The sequence below is a fragment of the Tamandua tetradactyla genome, chromosome 26 (assembly GCF_023851605.1).
Source record: "Tamandua tetradactyla isolate mTamTet1 chromosome 26, mTamTet1.pri, whole genome shotgun sequence".
Lineage (NCBI taxonomy): Eukaryota > Metazoa > Chordata > Mammalia > Pilosa > Myrmecophagidae > Tamandua > Tamandua tetradactyla.
In genome coordinates this window covers 936,537-957,221 of record NC_135352.1, presented here as the reverse complement: position 1 = coordinate 957,221, position 20,685 = coordinate 936,537, and the positions used below count along the sequence as shown (strand labels likewise).

General features: G+C 42.5%; 1 long non-coding RNA gene across 3 annotated transcripts in view; it reads right to left on the bottom strand.

The window, feature by feature from the left end:
- Window positions 1–304: 304 nt before the first annotated feature.
- LOC143669948 (uncharacterized) overlaps window positions 305–20,685 on the bottom strand; it is a 32,040-nt gene continuing 11,659 nt past the window's right edge. Inside the window, exons 1-4 of one of the 3 annotated variants that reach the window (XR_013169136.1) lie at window positions 6,824–7,104; window positions 4,620–5,043; window positions 4,267–4,468; window positions 305–3,253 (exon numbers count right to left, since the gene is read on the bottom strand). This is a non-coding gene — a long non-coding RNA (uncharacterized LOC143669948). Of the gene's footprint in view, window positions 3,254–4,266; window positions 4,469–4,619; window positions 5,044–6,823; window positions 7,105–20,685 lie in introns of those variants that run through there. The other 2 variants (XR_013169137.1, XR_013169138.1) reach the window with 2 other exon arrangements.

Genomic DNA, 20,685 nt, shown 5'->3' with positions numbered 1-20,685 from the left:
TGTCATCTGTAAAATGAGGATAGTAATAGTGCCAACCTCAGAGGATTGTGGGAAGAGTTTGCTAAATAAAAGTCAGTACCATTGACTGTTCCCCTCACTGTGGTGAGCTCAGGAGAGCAGGGGTCATCTCACTTCATTCTAGGCTTTGGGGATTTTTTCACAGCCAGTAAGTGTGATTACATGTGCACATTTGAAACTAGGGAAAAAATGAAAAAGAATAGTTATTTTTAAATGTTTTTTAATTGTATAATATAACATATATACAAAGCAAAGAAAGGAAAAAGCAATAATTTTCAAAGCACACTTGATAGTTACAGAACAGATCCCAGAGTCTGTCATGGGCTATCATTCCACCATCTCAGATTTTTCCTTCTAGCTCCTCCCAAACACTGGAGGCTAGAAGGAATACTAAATATAGTGATTTAGCCATAGTTGTTTGTTAAATCCTATTTTCTGTTCTACCTCCTCCTTCTCCTTTGATCCTTCTCCCAATCTATAGGGATCTTTGAGCAATGTCCATTCTGACTTTTTCATGTTGAGAAGGTTGTCACTAAAGGATAGGGGGATATAATTAATTGATAATCTTGGAGAGACTAGTCCCTCTGGGTTTCAGGATTTATTTTACCTAGGAACCCTCTGGGGATTATATGTTCCAGGAGGGCAAACCAAGTGCATTAAACTTGTATAGAGTCTCAATTCGAGCTCTAGATGTTCTTAAGAGACAACAGGATTGATGTTGGTAGGGGGTTAGCAAATCATGGCAATTAGTAGCCTCTAAGTGAAGCTTACATAAGAGCAGTCTCCAAATAGCTTCTTAACTCCATTTGATCTTGCTTGGACACTGATACCTTATGTTATTACACTTTTCCCCCTTTTGGTCAGGAAGGAGTTACTGATCCCCTCGGTGCCAGAGCCAGACTCATCCCCAGGAGTCATACCCCATACTTTCAGGAAGATTTTCAACCCTGAATAGCTCATACAATGTAGTGGGGAGGGCAACAATTTTCCTTGCACAGTTAGGGCTTAGAGAGGGGCTACATCTGAATAACAAAGAAGCTTTCTGGAAGCAACTGTTAAGCCTCTTAACTATGAGAAGTAGTTGTTGCTTCTCCCCTACAGAAATAAGTTTCATAAGAGGAAGCCTCAAAATCCAGAGCTTGGCCTATTTATTTGGGAGTCCTCAGTAGTGGGAGGGTACCAAGGGTTCCCAGATGGGGGAGTTTAAATACTTCCATATATATTAAAGGATCTTTCAGATCCTAGAGGGACTCTACCAATACTGAATACTTATTTTAAAATGTAAATTCACAGGGTGTTAAGAATGCCTGAACATAGCATACCCCCGTGGAGGCCATCCTGTTGTTTTGGGGGTTTGCTAGCAGCGAAGGCATAGCTGGGTAGCTCAGCCATGTGCAAATCCTCACACTTTCAGGTGGTGGACAGGGCTGTGGGGAGAGGCAGGGAACTGGGAAGAGGGCCACTAACGTTTTGCAGGGGGGTGAGGAAGTGGGCTTACTCCTCAACAAATCCCCTCTTGTGTTAGCAGGGGGCATTGGGACAGCAGTCCTTCAGCAGAGTTGGCTACATTCTGTAGGTGTGAGCAGAGTCAAGCCTAGCTGAGCCAAGTTGAAACACTCTGATGACACACAAAGGAAGAGCTTCTTAAGGAAAATTCCCCAGCAGGGTGAGGTTTGCCAGGACTTTAGTGAAAGGGTCTGGGAGCTCATGAGAGCTCTACTAATAGGTGGCATGGGGACTGATTCTTCAAGTAACCAACTTTCAAGGGGCATCTTCTACGTGTGTCACTGAGGACTGACAAAAATCAAATATATGAGTATGATCACTCAAGAGAGTTTATTTTCTTGTTAATTTTTAATTAATATTTAAATTAAAAACATTACAAGAAACATAAACATTCTTAATATATGATCATACCATTCTACATATATAATCAGTAATTCACAATATCATCACAGAGTTGCACATTCATCATGATGATCATTTCTTGGAACATTTGCATTTGTTCAGAAGACAAAATAAAAAGAAAACAGAAAAAAAGTTATGCATAACATACCTCAGCCCCTCCCTTTCACTGATCACTAGCATTTTCAACTGAAATTGATTTTAACATTTCCTCCCCCTATTATTCTTTTTGATTCCATATGTTCTAACTGTCTGTTGACAAGGTAGAAAAACGGAACATCAGACAGAATGCTTGCACAATCACACAATCCTACTGTGAAATATATATCATTATGCAATCATCTTCAGGAAACATGGCCACTGAAACACAGCTCTACATTTTCACACACTTCCCTCCAGCCTCTCCATTGAATCCTGCCAGTCAACGCCTTTTGTGGCCACAGGGGCTTGCCTTTTTGTGGCCAACTCAGCAGGTGAACTCACTCCTCCCCTCCAGCCATGTATGATGTACACCCAGGGATGCAAATCTCCCTGGAAAATAGGGACAGAACTCTCAGGATGAGCTGTTACCCAGCATCTAGAGAATGAGAAAGTCTGCTGGACCCAAAGGGGAAAAGAGAACTGAGAGAAAGGAAGTATTCCGTGGCCAAGAGATTTCAAGCAGTCCCAATGTTATCCTACTGGTGATTCATAGGCATTCTATGGACTTCCAATTTTCATTTACGGTGGAGTGGAGAGGCTGTAGGGAAGTACTTGAAACTGTTGAGTCCTGTTCCCCAAGACTTGACGCATGAAGATGATCGTGGAGAAATTCAAATGTTACAGTGTGACTGTGGTCTTGGGAAATCCGTTATTTTCTGCTGTTACTGTCTTCCGGGTTAGGGATGGATATGCAAAAACGTTGTGGAGAAATAATCAAAAAATAATAGAGAGCAGGAATGGTAAAGCAAATTTTCTATTTGCATATACCAGTGGTGAATGAGAAGGAGGGGGAAAAGGCATGGCTTTTATGAGCTTTCACTCCTTTTGAATTCTTTTCGTACTCTACCAAAGGATCACGATTCTTTATCCACACCAGTGTGATGATACTGCGAGCCGTTGATTATCCTCCTGGATGGAAGGCACTGGTGTCTTCCAATGTTTATGGACAAAAATAATTTTCCAAAGACTTAGAGAGAGTGGAGTTGATAAACACAAATATATTCCAAAGTCGCTGCGTTCCCGGGACTGGCACCCTCAACACAGGTGTGGCCAGTTTGCAATCATTCGATTCCTCACTCAGGCAATACCGGTAATGAGTTGGCCATTACTGTCAATTGAATCAAGATACCTGAAATCAGATGCAAATGGCAGGCGGTCTCCCATCCAAGCCCAAAGCACGCTGACCCTGCTTGACTTCGCCACTCAACTGCGAGCATGCGCACTGAAACAATTTCGACACAGCGCCACGATCCACACCCGGCAGTCCTAATTGCCGAGGCTGGGGAGGGCTGCGCTGTCTCACTGACATTGTGGTGAGGGGCCCTCCCCAACCTGCTGTCCGGCTCCTGACAGCAGGGCCCTGCTGGCCACCAACCCTGTGCCAGCGTCGCCCTTGCTCGGCCTCCTGCCCGCACCCCGCTACATCGGGTGTGCACAGCAGCCTGCACCTTGCCACCCTGCATTCAGCCCAACTCTCTGGGGTTCCTTCCAGCACCCTGACTCCTCCTGCCAACCGAAGTCCGCTGCACTCGCCACGCCGCACACTCGACGGAGGCCCCGCTGCCGGGGTGCATCGTGTCCCCACCACCGTTCCCAAACGGCCAGCGCCCCCTGCCGCTTGGTCCCCTGGGCTGGATGCAGCACCGTCCGGGGCCAGGCTCCAGCCTGGGACCTGGTAAGCGGTTCAGCAGGAAACTGATCCCTGAAGCCGGGCGTCCCACCCGACAGGACACCAGGCAGCCCTTTACAAAGAACCCTGACTTTGGCCAAGTGCCTCCGGTCCTCTCAGGAGTTGGGGAGACCTCGCAGCTCTGCTGCCCTCAGCACTGGCAAGAAAGCCCAGTCAGCGCCCCGGGTTTCAGCTCTCCGGTGGCGCTCTGGGTGTTGGGGGTGGGGCAGGACATCCGGCAGCACCATTCCCTGACCCCGGAGATCGATGCCTTCGTGCTGGGCACGCCGATCGGCCTCCACCTGCCAGAAGCCTGGGAGCGTTGGGGCGATGGGACGCCAGACCCTCCCTGGGGTTCCCTGAACCTGAGTTGCCCCCGGCACCGCCGCGTCTTCCGGGGTCTGTGCAGTGGGTGAGTCCTCCTGCTCAGCCCCACCTCCCGCTGTCCCTCCCCCTGACGGACTGTGACAGACCTTTGTGACGCAGGGGCTGAGGCCCCTGTGACATTTTCTGTTTTTTCTTCTTTCATTTTCTTTCTTCAAATACCAAAAGACAGCAAAGAAATGCAAACATTCCTATTTGGATCATTCTGTTCTGCGTATAGAACGAGAAATTCAAAATTTTATCCCATAGTTGCATATTCATCACCATGATCTTTTCTTGGAACATTTGCATCTATTCAGAAGGAGAAATAAAAAATGAAAAGAAAAAAGTGTATACATAGCATGTCCCTTAGCTCTCCCTTTATTTGACCACTAGCGTTTCCAATTAAATTGATTTTAACATTTGTTCACCCAATCATTCACTTTGATTCCATATGTTGTACCTGTCTGTTGACAAGGTAGATCAAAAGAGCATCAGATACAAGGATTGGCCTCCAGCTGCCAGAAGCTCGGGCCGTTGGAGTGGTGGGGCACCAGACCCTCCCTTGGGTTCCCTGACCCGCAGTTGCCACCACCGCCGCGTCGGCCGGGGGGCTGGGCTGAAGGCGGGGCCTCCTGCTCATCTCCAACTCCCTCAGCCCCTCCCCCTACGGACTGCAGCAGACCTTTGTAACGTTGAGGCTGTGACCCCTGTGATTATTTCCAATTTTTTCTTGTTTTATTTTCTTTTTCTAAATACCAGAGAACACCAAGCAATGCCACCATTCCGGTTTTGATCATTCCGTTCTACGTATATAATGAGTGATTGACAATATCATCACAGAGTTGCACATTCATCATCATGATCATTTCTTGGAACATTTGCATCTGTTCAGAAGACAAAATAAAAAGAAAACAGAAAGAAATGTTATACATACCATGCCCCTTACCCCTCCCTTTCACTGATCACTAGCATTTTCAACTGAAATTGATTTTAACATTTCCTCCCCCTATTATTCTTTTTGATTCATATGTTCTAACTTTCTGTTGACAAGGTAGAAAAACGGAACATCGGACAGAAGGCTTTCACAATCACACAGTCATATTGTGAAATCTATATCATTATGCAGTCATCTTCAGGAAACATGGCCACTGGAACACAGCTCTAGGTTATCAGGCACTTCCCTCCAGCCTCTCCATTGCATCCTGCTAGTCATCGCCTTTTATGGCTCACAGGGGCTTGTCTTCTTGAGGCCAACTCAGCAGCTGAACTCACTCCTTCCCTCCCGCCATGTATGACCTGCCCCCACGGATGCAAATCTCCCTGGAAACTGGGGACAGAACTCTCAGGATGAGCTGTTACCCAGCATCTAGAGAATGAGAAAGACTGCTGGACCCAAAGGGGAAAAGAGAACTGAGAGAAAGGAAGTATTCTGTGGCCAAGAGATTTCAAGCAGTCCCGATGTTATCCTGCTGGTGATTCATAGGCATTCTATGGACTTCCAATTTTCATTTACGGTGGAGTGGAGAGGCTGTAGGGAAGTACTTGAAACTGTTGAGTCCTGTTCCCCAAGACTTGACGCATGAAGATGATCATGGAGAAATTCAAATGTTACAGTGTGACTGTGGTCTTGGGAAATCCGTTATTTTCTGCTGTTACTGTCTTCCGGGTTAGGGATGGATATGCAAAAACGTTGTGGAGAAATAATTAAAAAATTATAGAGACCAGGAATGGTACAGCAAATTGTCTATTTGCATATACCAGTGATGAATAAGAAGGACGGAGAAAGGGCATGACTTGTATGAGCTTTCCTCCTTATGAATTCTTCTCATATTCTACCAAAGGATCACGGTTCTTTATCCACTTCAGTGTGATGATACTGCGAGCTGTTGATTATCCACCTGGATGGAAGGCGCTGCCGTCAATGTTTATGGACAAAAATAATTTTCCAAAGACTTAGAGTGCAGTTGATATACACAGATTTATTCCAAAGTCGCCGTGTTGGCACCCTCAGCACAGGTGTGGCCAGTTTGCAATCATTCGATTCCTCACTCAAGCAATACCGTTAATGAGTTGTCCATCACCGTCAACTGAATCAAGATACCTGAAATCAGATGCCAACGGCGAGCGGTCTCCCATCCAAGCCTGATCCGCGCCTGACCCTGCTTGACTTCGCCACTCAAGCGCGAGCATGCGCACTGAAACAATTTCAGAACTTAGTGCCGCGATCCACAACTGGTAGTCCGAAGAGCCGAGGCTGCGGAGGGCTGCGCTGCCTCGCTGACATTGTGCTGAGGGGCCCAACTTGCTAGTCGCCAACCCTGTGCCAGCATCGCCCTCGGTCGGCCTCCCGCCCGCACTCCGCCGCATCGGGCGCGCTCAGCGCGCTGCACCTTGCAACCCTGCACGCAGCCCAATACTCTGGGGTCCCTTCCAGCAACCTGACCCCTCCTGCCAGCTGACCCCCGCTGCTCTCGCCACTGCGCACACCCGACGGACACCCCGCTGCCGGGGTGCAGCCTCTCCCCACCACCGCTCCCAAACGGCCAGCCTCCGCTGCCGCTTGGCCCCCTGGGCTGGGCACAGCACCGTCCGGGGCCAGGCTCCAGCCTGGGACCCGGGAAGCGGCTCAGCAGGAAACCGATCCCTGAAGCGGGGACGTCCCACCTGGTAGGACACCAGGCAGCCCTTCACAAACACCCCTGACTTTGGCCGTGTGCCTCCGGTCCTCTCAGCAGCTGGGGAGACCTCGCAGCTCTGCTTTTTCCTCAGCGCTGGCAGGAAAGCCCAGCGGGCGCCCCAGGTGTCCGTTATCCGGTGGGGCACTGGGGGTTGGGTTTTGGGCAGGACGTCCGGTGGCACCATTCCCTGACACCGGAGATCGATGCCTTCGTGCTGGACACGCTGATCGGCCTCCACCTGCCAGAAGCCTGGTAGCATTGGGGCAATGGGACACCAGTCCCTCCCTGGGGTACCCTGACCATGAGTTGCGCCGCCACCGCCACGTCGGCTGGGGTCTGGGTACTGGGAGAGCTCCTGCTCAGCTTCACCTCCCGCAGCCCCTCCCCCCAGCTGACTGCGACAGACTTGTGACGCAGGGGCTGAGGCCCCTGTGATGTTTTCTTTTTTTTTTCTTGTTTAATTTTCTTTCTTCAAATAACAAAAGACAACACGGAAATGCAAATCGTGCTATTTTTCTCATTCGGTTTTGTGTAAGGAATGAGTAATTCACAATTTCATCACATAGTTGCATATTCATCACCATGATCATTTCTTGGAACATTTGCATTTATCCAGAAGGAGAAATAAGAAATAAACAGGAAAAAATGTATACATACCATGTCCCTTCGCCCGCCCTTTATTTTATCACTAGCGTTTCCAACTGAATATATTTTAATACTTGTTCACACTACCATTCACTTTGTTTCTATATGTTGTATCTGTCTGTTGACAAGGTAAATCAAAGGAGCATCAGATACAAGGATTGGCCTCTGCTGCTACTGTCCTCTGGGTTATGGATGGATATGCAAAAACGGTGTGGGTAGAGAATAAAAAACTAATAGAGAGCAGGAATGGTGAAGCATATTGTCTATTTGCATATACCAGTGGTGAATGAGAAGGAGGGAGAAAGCCTTCACATTGACCCTTTTCTGAGCCCCTGAGTCCAGACTAGCAGTGGCTCCATTTTTATGAGTGCCAGAGCACCCTTGTTGGCTTTCTATGTAGGAAGTGAGGATCATACCCACCATACAGCAGGTGTTTCCACAAATCTTTCCTGGCTAACTCCATCTCCAATCTTGGCTTTCTTTGAAATGGCCGACTGGTTATACATTTGGCTCAATCCTTATGTGGTGTGCCATTCTCATGGCATCTCCATTCCTGAAACCCAAGAATATTCCAGAACATTTCTGTTTTCTTTGTGTAAAATTTCTGTTTTCAGCTTTACTCTTTCCTGTTGCATTTCATTATAAGATGCAAGGAGAATCCAGTCTGCACTTTCCACATTTCATTTGTAAATCTCTTCTGCTGAGATCCAAATTCATGTCTTTTAAAAATCTGCCTTCCAGCCAAAGTCACTTGTCAATTTAGCCAGATTTTCTGCCATTTTAAAACAAGGATTCCCTTCTTTCCAGTTTACAATAACACATGCCTCATTTCTGTCTAAGACCTTATCAGAAGTATCTTTAGAGTTTGAATTCTTACCAACAGCCTCTTCAAATCAATTCAGGCTTTTTCTGTCAAGTTCCTCACAACTCTTCCCAGAACCTTCCCATTATCCACTTAAAAAGCTGTTTCCACATGTTTTGTACTTGTAGACTACAGCAGCACCCAACTCTTGGTACCAAAATCTTTTCCAATTTGCCAGCTACTGGAATGTGATATACCAAAAACAGGGTGGCTTTTAAAGGGAGGGATTCTTTAAGTTGCAAATCCACAGTTCTAGGCTATGAAAATATCCCAAATAAAGCAAGACTATAGAAATGTCCAATCTAAGGCATCTAAGGAAAGATAACTTTGTTTAAGAATGTCAGTGATGTTCAGGGTTTCTCTCTCAACTGGAAAGGCACATGGTGAACATAACAGTGTCTACTATCTGTATCTCCAGGCTTCCAGGTTCATGAAGCTTTCTTGGAGGCATTTTACTTCTTCATCTCCAAAGGCCTCTGGGTGGTGAACTCTTGGCCTCATGTTTCTGCCATGGTTCTGCAGGGCTCTCCTGGTTCTCAAGCTTTCTACAAAATTCTTCCTCTTTTAAAGGATTCCAGTAAACTAATCATGACCCATCTGGAATGGGCGGGGCACATCTCCTTGGGGATAATTTAATCAAGTTTCTGCCAGGCAGTGCTAAATAGGGTTTGTTGTCTACACATGATTGAATTAGGATTACAGTGTGGCTTTTTCTAGGGTGCATAAATACTCTCAAACTAGCACAGTAACCTGTTGTTGGTGCCTTAGTTTGAACACTTTCACTTCCTTAGAGCTGTGAATTTGTACTTATTGAATTCCTTTTTATAAAAGCTGTTCAATTTCTGGTATAGTGCATTCAAACTAATACAGATTGTCATACCAGGAGTGTGGTGTTGCTGTGGTTTGCAAATACCAAAATGTTGGAATAGCCTTTTAAATGGATAAGTGGAAGATTCTGGTAGACTTATGATAAGGCCTAGAGTGCTTAAAAGAGGCTATGCATAGAAATGTGAACTCTAAAGACACCTCTGATGAAGATTTAGACAGAAATGATGAACAGTCATTCCAAACTGGAAGGAAGGCATTCTTTTTAGATGGAGAGCCAATTTTGAGAGTGATGAATTTGGATATTTAGCAGAAGGCATTTACAGATAAAATGTGGAAAATGCAACCTGGAATGCAAGAGGAAGGAGATAAGTTGAGAAATGAAGTCTTGAGTACAAATAAAATAGAAATTTATGTTCAAGAAAATTCTGGGCTTACAGAAAGTGATACCCCAATGAATATGGCCCCATGTGAGGATTTAATCAAAAGTGGAAGCATTCAGCAACTTCATCAAAAACTAGGATTGATGGAAAGTCTGCATTAAAAGGGACAAAAATGGACAAAGTAAAGGAAAAATAACTTCAGAAGCAGAACGATAGAAGCTAAGGTCTTGAGCCAGATAAGAAGACACAACCATCAAGTAGAAAGGGTGAGTTTGATCCAAAAGCAGAAGATGGGCTTTCGACTTCATTGCTCATAAAGAATTGTGCCACCTCAGGCTTCAGAGAGGGTGGAACATATAATATGGGCAGTGGGGGAAACCTGGTAACTAACGCATTGTTCTGAAGAAGTTGAGCATATTCCCCAGAGAGGTTGGATGTGGCCCCAATTAAAGGAGAGGATGATGTCTAGGAAAAGATGGTCCCTCTGTGTGATCCTCAGTGTTGGAAATTATCTCAGCATTTGGAGAGAGAACAAGGCCATGGTGTAGTCCCTGGGAAAGAATGGGACTGCTGTTTTCTAAAGCCCCAAGGATATATGACTCACATATATGGAATTCTCCAATGGAATTTTGCTGCAGGTTTTAGGAACTGTGTGGGTCTGGGGACCCCTTTGTTCTTTCTGATTTCTCCCTATGTAAACAGAACCATGTATCCTATGTCTATCCCTCATTTGCATATTGGCAGCAGACAGCTTGTTCTGAGCTTTACAGGTCCAATGACAGAAGGAAATCTTTGCCTTATAACAGACAATGCCTGTAAAGGATTTGATGCAATTTTATACTGGTTTTAACTTTGTATTGCATTTATTTTGTACTGAAATATTTTAAGGTTTTTGCGATATTTTAATGGAATGAATACATTTTCCATATGAAAAACATGTCTTTTGATGTCTGGAGGGTGGAATGAGCTAATTTGAAAGAATTATGTACCCCAGATAAGCCATGTTTTAATCTTGATCTAATCTTGTGAGAGATGCTATTTCTTTTAATGCAGATTCAATGCTGTACATTGGAATCTTTTGATTAGGCTTTCTCCACGGAGATGTGACTCACTCAATTTTTCATGTCACCTTAGACATAGGGAAATGTGACTATTCATTCCAGGTGGGTCTTGAAGAGTTTACTGGAATCCTTTAAAAAAGGAAACAATTTGCAGAAAATTGAAAATAACAGAAGCCTCAGAGCCAACAGAAAGTTCCCAGTAGAGCTGACACAGATGTGGACCTGTGGAGAGGGTGACATGGATATTTGGAGATACTTGGAACCCAGGAAAAATTGCCATAAGATATTAAGAAAGCCACAATCTGGAGGAGAACCAAGAGGAGCAAGAGTTTAAAGCCAGCCCCAGAGAAGCAGAGTAGAGAATGCCCGCAGGCACAGAGGCTGAAAATGTGGAGCCCCGAAGCAAGGGACCAGTATGCATGCCACCTGTGAGAGGTGTTCCAGATGCATTAGGCCTTCTTGAATTAAAGTATCTATAACTAGAGGCCTTAGTTTGGACATTTCCATATGATTAGAACTGTGAGCTTCAAACTTATTAAATTCAATTTTTAAAAGACATTTCATTTCTACTATATCACATTCTGGCAGCTTTGAAATATCCAAATTCAGCACTGGGCATGGGGTTCTGCAGTGCTTTGTATATACCAAATATATCAGAACAGATTTTTGAATGGATAAGGGAAAGATTCTGGAAGACCTGTGTGAACACTGATAGGAAAGGCCTAGACTGCTCTGAAGACACTGTTGGAAGAAATGAGTGCTCTAAGATATCTCTGATGAGGTTTTAGACAGAAATAAGAAATGTGTCATTGTAGGCTGGAAGAAAGATGACCCTGTTTTTAAGCGGCAAATAATTTGGTCAAATTGAGTACTGCTTTTGGATGGAAGTTAGAACTTAAAGGCAATCACCCAGGATTAGCTGAAGAAATTTCAAAAGTAAGTGTGGAAAATGCAGCCTGACTTGTCCTTGAAGCTTATAATGAAATATGTCAGGAAAGAGATAAGGTGAAGACTAAATTGTGGGTATTAACTTTTGATTACATGGAAATATGACTCCACCCATTTCAGGTGGGTCTTGTTTGCTTTAATGCAGTCCTTTAAAAAGGCAAACATTTTGGAGAAATGACAGAAAGGCTAGAGCCTAGAGAAAGGACAGAAGCCTCAGAACTGACAGAAACATCACAGTAGATTATGGATACTTGAAAAAAAGAGACCCAGATGTTTGGAGATGCTTGCAGCCCTGCAGATGTCACCATGAGATGTTAAGCAAGCCAGAACCTGAGAAAGCCAAAGTAAACCAAAAGATGAAATCCAGTCCCAGAGAAGCAAAAAGAGGAATGCCCACAGGAACAGAGACACAAAGCCCAGAAGCAAGGGGCCAGCAAGGAACCAGTGTGTCTTCCCCTTCTCCACGAAAGCATAGAGCCCAGGAGCAAGGGTCCAGCAAGGAAGTAGTGTGTCTTCCCTGCTGATAGGTGTTCCAGATGCATCAGTCTTTCTTGAATTAAGGTATCTTCTCTAGATGCCTTAGTTTGGACATTTCCATAGGCTTAGAACTATAAACTTGTAACTTATTAAATTTTCTTTTTAAAAGCCATTTCAGTTCTGGTATATCACATTCTTGCAGCTTGCAAGTTAACACAACTATACATTACAAATTCATCAAACATCATTCTCTACTCTAAACTACCAGGTTTTCTGGTCATTTGATAAATGGGCCAGAAGAGTACAGCCAAATGAGGAATTTATTGTCTCCAAAATCCAAAGAGGCCAATTGGACACTGTTCCTCCTTTTGGGTTATAGGAGGGAGGGCCAGATGCAATAGCTTATCCTTCATCTTAGAAGGGATATCAGAACATGTCCCACACCATTGGATACCTAGACATTTCACTGAGGTGGAAGTCCCCCATATTTTTGTTTCATTTATCTCCCATCCACTGACATGCTAATGCATCACTAATAAGTCTAGAGTAGTAACTACTTCTTGTTCCCTATATCCAATTATCATGATATCATCAATATAATGGACCAGTGTTAGGTCTTGTCAGAGGGAGAGATGGTCAAGTTCCTTGCAGACAAGATTGTGATGCAGAGCTGGAGAGATAATACACTCATGAGGCAGGACAGTGAAGGCATACTACTGGACTTGCCAGATGAATGCAAACTATTTCTGATAGTCCTTATTGACAGCTCTAGGGAGAAAAGAATTTGCCAGCCAATAGCTGCATACCAGACACCAGATGATGTGTTGATTTGTTCAAAAACTGAAACCACACCTGGAGCAGCAGCTGCAATTGGAGTCACCACCTGGTTAAGTTTACAACAATCCACTGTCATCATCCAAGTCTCATCTGTTTTCTGCAAAACCCAAATAGGAGAGTTGCATGGAGATGTGAAAATCAACATCCCTACTTCCTTTCATTCCTTAAGAGTGGCTGTATTCACTGCAGTCCCCCCAGGAATACAGTATTGCTTCTTATTCACTATTTTTCTATGCATGGGAAGTTCTAGTGACTTTTATCTGACCTTTTCTCCAATAATAGCCCACAGTCCATGAGGTATAGAACCGATGTGGGGATTCTGTCAGTTACTGAGTATGTCCATTCTAATTATGCATTCCAGAACTGGGGAAATGACCACATAATGGGACTAAAGACCTACTGGACACACTGTGAAATGGACCTGAGACAAAATTCCATCAGTCTTAAGCCCCTACTATGACTGGTGGGTGAGAATGACTTTTTGGGAATCATGGAATTAATGTCAGTTCTGAGCTAGTAACCAATAATCCATGAACTATCTGAACACTTCCTTTATCCCAGTGCACAGCCACCCTGGTCAAAATCTGTAGATCTCCTTGGGGAAGGCTGGGAGGAAAGTTAACCATGTAAATTTGAGGTAGTGTAAAATGCTCCTTTACCAAATGTACCTGGCCCTCCCTTCATTCGATAGACTATTGACCTTTAAACTATCTCAAATCTGGGAATGAACTAAGGAGCTCTTCTGTTTTGTTAAAGTGATGGATTGCAATGTAACAGAATTGGAATGACTTTTAAAAATTGAATTTAATAAATTTCAAGCTTACAGTTCTAAGCCCATGAAAACATCCAAACTAAGCCATCTAGGGAAAGATACTTTAATTAAAGAAAGACTAATCTGTTCAGAGAACTCCCTCAGCTTGGAGGTCATGTGGCTGGCATATGTTGGTCCCTTGTTTCCTGGATCCATTCCTTATGGCATTTGTTCCTGTGAGTTTCCTCAATTTGCTTTTCCAGGTCTGGCTTTCATCTCTTGGCTTCCCTTGACTCACTCCAGTTTCTGGTTTCCTGAACATCTCATGGTAACATCTGCTGGGTTCCAGGTATCTCAAATATCCATATCTCTGTTTTCTAATTGTTTGCTCTGTTCTGAACTTTTGTCAGTTCTGTCTTTTCTGACTCTTCCCAAAAGGTTTCCTCTTTTCAAGGATTTCAGTAAACAAATCAAGACCCACCTGCAATGGGTGCAATTATATCTTCACCAAATCAAATTTCATGCCCAAGTTTGGTGTGTCACATCTCCCTGGAGATAATCTAATCAAAAGATTCCAACATAAGTGTTGAATTAGGATTAAAAGAAACTGCTGCCTTCACAAGATTGAACTAGGCTTAAACCATGCCTTATATAGGGTACATAATACTTTCAAACATGCACAGGGGCCAAGACTTTCTGGTTTTGTAATTCAAGTTAGACTTCTCTTCACTTGCCCTGTAATACTTCTGCTTATGCAGCTCAAACAGGAATTTAGTAGACTGCCCATATATTTTACTATTAGGTTACCCATGGTCTACTAGCTAATGCCACATTTCTCTGCAAGTGAAATTCTTTTTACTGCTGCTTTGGGACCACTCTCCATTATGGTGGCCATGCTCACCTTGCCTAAATGTCAACACCTGGCTCCTACCAACTCAGCATTTGATCATCCCCATTCTATTTAAGGATTCCAGCTCAGTGACAGCAGTTCCCACAGTATTATGTGACCTACAAAGAAGAGCAACTAAAGAACTTTTTAGGGATGATGGAGCTAGTCACAAAAATTTATTTCTCAAGGTTCTGGTGAAAAATGTGCCCTCTGGACATTGTTGGGAAGTGTTGATCAGGTCTTCCATGATACATCCAGTCTACCATGCCAATCTATCTAAGCCTCTGGATATCTGCATCTACATTATATCAGAATACATGGCATTTTGAACTCAGGTAATGTTGGCCACCTTTTGATTCATACTTTAGCCATGCCTCCAAATAAACTGATAATGCCCCTTCTAACACATTGAGCTACAGCATTTAATGAGAATTTCTTCTTAGTTGGCCTATAATAAATTCAGTTTGATTCAACTTTATATTACTTCCAAAATTATCTCACACACTTAATATCCATTCCTACACTTACTTCCATGATTTCTGTCTATGAGGATTGGAAAACTCCTGCAGTTCTTTTGGAGTATAGTATACCTCCTTATGGGTCATATTTTGTACCTCAACCTTTGGGTTCTCTTTGCACTTTAGAATACTTATAGGTCTTGAAGAAAAGAGGGTTGGAGAGAGAGGGTCATGACAAGAAACCCACGTGCCTTTTAAGTCAATTTCCTAAGGACATTCCATTGAGTTTAATCTGGTGAATGAAGATTAGTTGTTCCAGACAGAGGAATAAGGCTGTTTACACAGTGGAGGTTGTTATAGGGTTAGCAGACACTGAAGGATTAATCTCTTAGGTGGACGTTGGATGGCATACTCCTCTGGGGAGACTGGAGGCTTGGAAGCTGGTTTCCTACACAGGCAGCCTGGAGGTTGGGAAGCTCTTTACTCAGGGTAGTCTTTTACATGTCTATCTGTCAAAGACTCAGCAGATTCCATGGATACCAACTCCATTTGCCACTGTTATCAAGTTCCCATTTTTTTCCAGTCAAGGCCCTTACTTGAACAGCAGACCCTTGTAAGGTTAAGATTTTAGTTTACATTGTAAATGTGCTACTAACAGAGTGAGACTTTGTGTCTGATTTTCAGACATCTCATGTCTGCAACCACAGGAAATATGATTTTCATTCAGAGAACACATGAAAACTTTTATATAATTCGTACAGCACTTATGGTGCAAATTTGAAGCCCTAAGCTCATCCCGTTCCTCATCACTGTATACAGCATATATAACAAGAACTAGCCAACATAACTATACCTCTCTATTCCACAAGGCTCTGGAAAGATGTCAAAAACATTTTTACCCAGAGTCTTGCCTCATATAAGTGTGAATCTAATAGTGGTATTTTGAGTATCTCCTTTGCCAACTAATCTCTATATATAGACTTATATAGTGTTATCTTGATTATTGGAAACACAGTCATTAGTGTTTCTGAATCTAATCAAAGTAGGAAACCAATGGTAAAACCCCATTTTTAAGATTCTGTTTCTCAAGATCCACTTCTGGCACAAAGCTATGATGGTCATCTTTCCCTAGAGAAACAGGACCAATAGTAGAAATCTGTAAATATGAGATCTATAAAGGTGAATGTGTATGGAAGTGTCAAAAGTCCATAGGGCAGGCTGTGAGGCTAGTGGCTGCAATGAAGGATCTAGATGTACACCACAGGAGAAGCTCATTGGCTGAAGAAGCAGCATAAGAATCCCTCTTCTTCCATAACAGCTTTCAACTAATTGGATAATCTCATTGTTGGATATATGCCTATTTTATCACAGATGCAAACAGTCACAGATGCAATCAATTGACTGATGATTTAATACACCCTACTGGTTTATCAGCCAGCCATGTAATATCCTTATAGCAATGGCTAGGGCAGTGATTGCCTGACAAGACAACTGAGTATAATCACTTGGCCAAGTTGACACCAGAATCTAACTTCCCAGGGGTCTATATAATGTAAATTATATAGAATTATGTGGCATTTCCTAGGTTGAGTAAAATAATAGATGGGCATGCTTGCAACCATAAAAACAAGTCACTATAGACTGTGGAAAACTGTCTCCAACTACACTTTTCCAGGAAATGAGCTAGTATTTCATATTTTGTAAAATTTATTTTTAAGCTTTCACTGATGTTGTGCTTTATATGATAAAAAATATGAGGAACATCTTCAAAAATAATGCTTGTGCATTTACAGATTAAACCAATGTACTCATTTCACTCTTATTTTAAAAAATTGGCATATGGTTCAGTCAAGGTTCTCTACATTAATTCCCACTTCAGACTAGGTTACTGTCTCATTTGTCTAGTTACTGTTAGTTTCCCTTCATACAGAGCTCTACTGTACTATGCACAGATGAACTTCATCACCAAATTACACCACTAATCACAGTTTCACCTTGTCTACTTTTTAAATTTTAATTGTTGTTCTTATCATCAACATTCCTTCAAGTACATGGAGAAAAGATGCTGAATGTCACCCTGTAGGCATTAGATACTGGGCTTCTTCCTGTCCTTTCAAATGCTCTTATATTTTTGCTATCAATTACAAAAATTAAAGACATGATTTCAAAATAAAGAACACTTAAATTAGACTTCTCTTTTAAAGATCACATTAGGTAATATGCTTAGGCAAAGAAGCAGGAGTCATTATATATAGTCCTGGTCCATAACTGATGTCAAGTAGGCCAAATTATGTCTCTCTAAAATCAAACTTGCCATTAGAAAAGAAGGAATGTAATTTCTTACAGACTTATTAAGGAGGTAAAATGTCATGTGTAAAACAATTAGCATATTCAACATAGGTTACCGAAGATTATGTATGAGTGCTATCACATTTACACAGGTTCTATTTCTTGCAAATCAAGACTAAGTAAAACTAGAGAATGTCCCCAAGTGTCAGAGTTGGATATATGCATATATAGAGATATAGATATGGAAATTAATAGATTTTCATTTATGTCCCAATCTCCCCTTTTTTCTCATTTTCTTGTTTCTTGTGACCCTTTTTGGCAGCAGTTTATTAATAGATATAGAGAATTAGATATTGAAATACACGGATTGAGAAATAGAGAGAGAGATAGTGGAAGGGAGATCACAAAGAGATGCATGAATTTAATATTTTTAATCAAATATTACTTCTTAAAATTATCAAAATTTCACTGATTTAAAATGTATTTCCTTAAAATACTGAGCATATATAGTGCCTTGGTAAGGTTCACTTTAGCTTTTTTTACTTACCCTGCAGTGACATTGGTAAGATAATGAGACTGACAGTTTTGGTAGAGATAGATTTGAAAATAGTTAAAGCAAGAATTATACATATATATGTTTAAAGAGAAACAGTAGTAATAAATTCCTCATAGAAATTTTACCTTAATAAATTTATCTGTGTTGGTTCTAAGGTGACCCAACTTAAATGGTGGAGACATAGCTCCATGGAAACCACCTAATTAAAAGGTCCCACCCACAATTGGGTTGGTCACATCTCCATGGAAACAACTTTACAAATCCCACGCAAAATTATTGCAACAGGATGAAAGGACTTGACTTTTCTGCATTACATAACAGTTTCATACTGGTGCAGAGCCTTTTTATTTAACATATCCATGTAGCTTAAAGGTGGTTATTACTGCTTTCCTTGGCCGGTGATTTATCCACCACCTCCTGTCCTCTCTTTTACTTACCTTTAATTTTTAAAGACAGGGCATTCTTCAGTCTTAATTTATTAGGCTGATAAACTTTGGCCCTTTGTATTCTCATGTGGACCCTGCTTTTGTTTTCTGAGGGTTTATATCTAAATAACCTTGACTGTGATAAGTTATTCTCCTTATAGTCCTAGTTATTTGTAGGAGAGATATCTTGCTCCTTTGTGTGCTCTTGCAGCAAAGCAGATTTCCAAATTTTTCATTTAAGCTAAACTGACATATAATGAAACCATCAGCTGGGCTCCTTCAGATGTAATTCAATGCACATCTAAACACTCTCCCAATTGTTGCTTATGTCCCAAAGTAGTTTGCATCTATCCTCCCAAATGCAGCACATGGGAGTCCCTAAGTCATTTCCCTGAGTAGGTGCAGACACAAGACCCATGGCATCAAGCTCTCTCTGGGACCCAGCACCTGACTCCAAAGCCTCTTCTTTCATCCCATGGGAGCCAATCCTTCTGAGGACAAATTCCAGAAAATGAACTTGATGTCTCCTAATTTTATCCTTAGGATTTTCCTTTCTCAACATCTAGCTTTGAACTGTTCCTTTTCTTCTTTAAGCATTTCCCTCCCTGAGTCACTGTTTTCAAGCCCCCAGGACCATATGATCACTCTGACCCTGATAATTGATCAGGATGAGATTATTTTGCTTTCTTTTATGCAAGGGAATACATTTGCTTGAGTCTATGAGTTCTGATAAGCTACAGAATATCTGTTAGCAGATAGCTGAGTGACATATTTAAGTGCCTCACTGAACTGACATCAACATTCCTCTAGTTGGTAAGAAGACACAGAAATTATTAGTCTGCTTTATACACACAATGGCTTCTTCCACCACAGCCACCTTACAAAGGGATAGGATGGCACTAGGCCAGCTTATGTGATCCAAGGGAGGGTGAACTACAGCCAAAACATAGATAAAATAAATATTACTCTGCACTTCATCAGTTCTGTTATCATCATGGTAACTCATCAGCAGCAAAATCTGACAGTTACTCTCATGTTTGGCCAATAATCTATGACATACTGATCAATATATGGTATAGGAACCTTTTGTTCTCACCATACCAAGTCTATGATCTTGAATACAGGCAGTAACTGGGATTGAGGTAGCTCATAAAAGTGACTTCAGTATTATTGCTGTATTTCCTTACTACAGTGACTTTATGAATTTGTGTACTCTGAAGAATGTATGAAAACATGCTTTCTGAAAGAGGTAGTGAAGCAAAATGCCTGATGCATCATGTCCAGGCCCACCTGCATAGCAAGATGAAATGTCTATTTTCCAGCTAAGAGAAATCAGCCCTGAGCTAGAGTTTATTACACCACCCCTGTTCATTTCCAGGTAACTCCTGCCCTGAAATTTCTGCTTCTTTGTACTGTAGTCCATGCCTTCCAGCTTATATATTCTGGAGATGAAGGATATTGGGTCCTCAGACTTTGGACAGAAGTTCTTTGAGCCTGCCAGCAATAAAAAGCTTGTCAATTCCTCAGAGGCTCTGGTGCTTTCTTGTGTGGTGTTCAGTTTTTCCCTACTTCATTTGTGGTGCATTGGCTGGAAAGTTCTACATCCCAAGGAAAAGAGACCCTTGTGAACCCTCCCTTTCTCTGGGGAGGCCTGAGCTGTGGGCCAATCCTGACCATCCCTGGACACGATTGGAAACTTTTCTTCTGGCTCAGGCTCATCTGATTGGAATGGGACACCAGCTGCCTCGAATTCAGTAGGGAGATCAGCAGCCCTGAGACCTGAGCTGGAGCCCCACCCATTGGACTGGTAAGAATGGCCATTCAATCATTTATAGGGACTGACAGATCCTGCCTCTCAGGTAGAAGAGGAGACTGATCACCTCTTAAACCAGGCCAAATAACCTGTGGACAGAGGAGAAGCTGAAGGAGAAACTCTTTGTAGTTAGATACACTCTGGTTTTGGGAGGCAACATAACTTGTCATGCCGTTCAGTGCCTGGTGTGTGAAAGAGTGTGAATGAGACATGGCTTTGTGCTGCAGCTTTGGTGCTGTGTCACTCATAAAGTGAATTGTCCAAATCTGCAGTTCCATGGGTCTCATAGGACTTGTAAAACAGCCATCTCAACAAGAGAGTCTTGGTTGAGGGTTTATACCATCCCACTTCTTGCCAAAAGAACCCTAAACTCCTAGGAGGGAAGTGGTCAGAAATGGATGAAACAATTGTCTTTTGTTTATTCTATGCTTTTTTTGTCTGGTGCCCCAAGAATATTGCTATGGGTGATACTGAAAGCAAAACCCCCTTATCCTACCTTCTTAAGAATTTTAATAAAAGAATTTACTGGAAACTATGGAGTCAAGCTTAAGCCACAAGATTTGCACAAATTTTGCCAATTGGACTGGTTCATTTTGGAATTGGATGGCTGTCTGAGGGGTCATTCAACA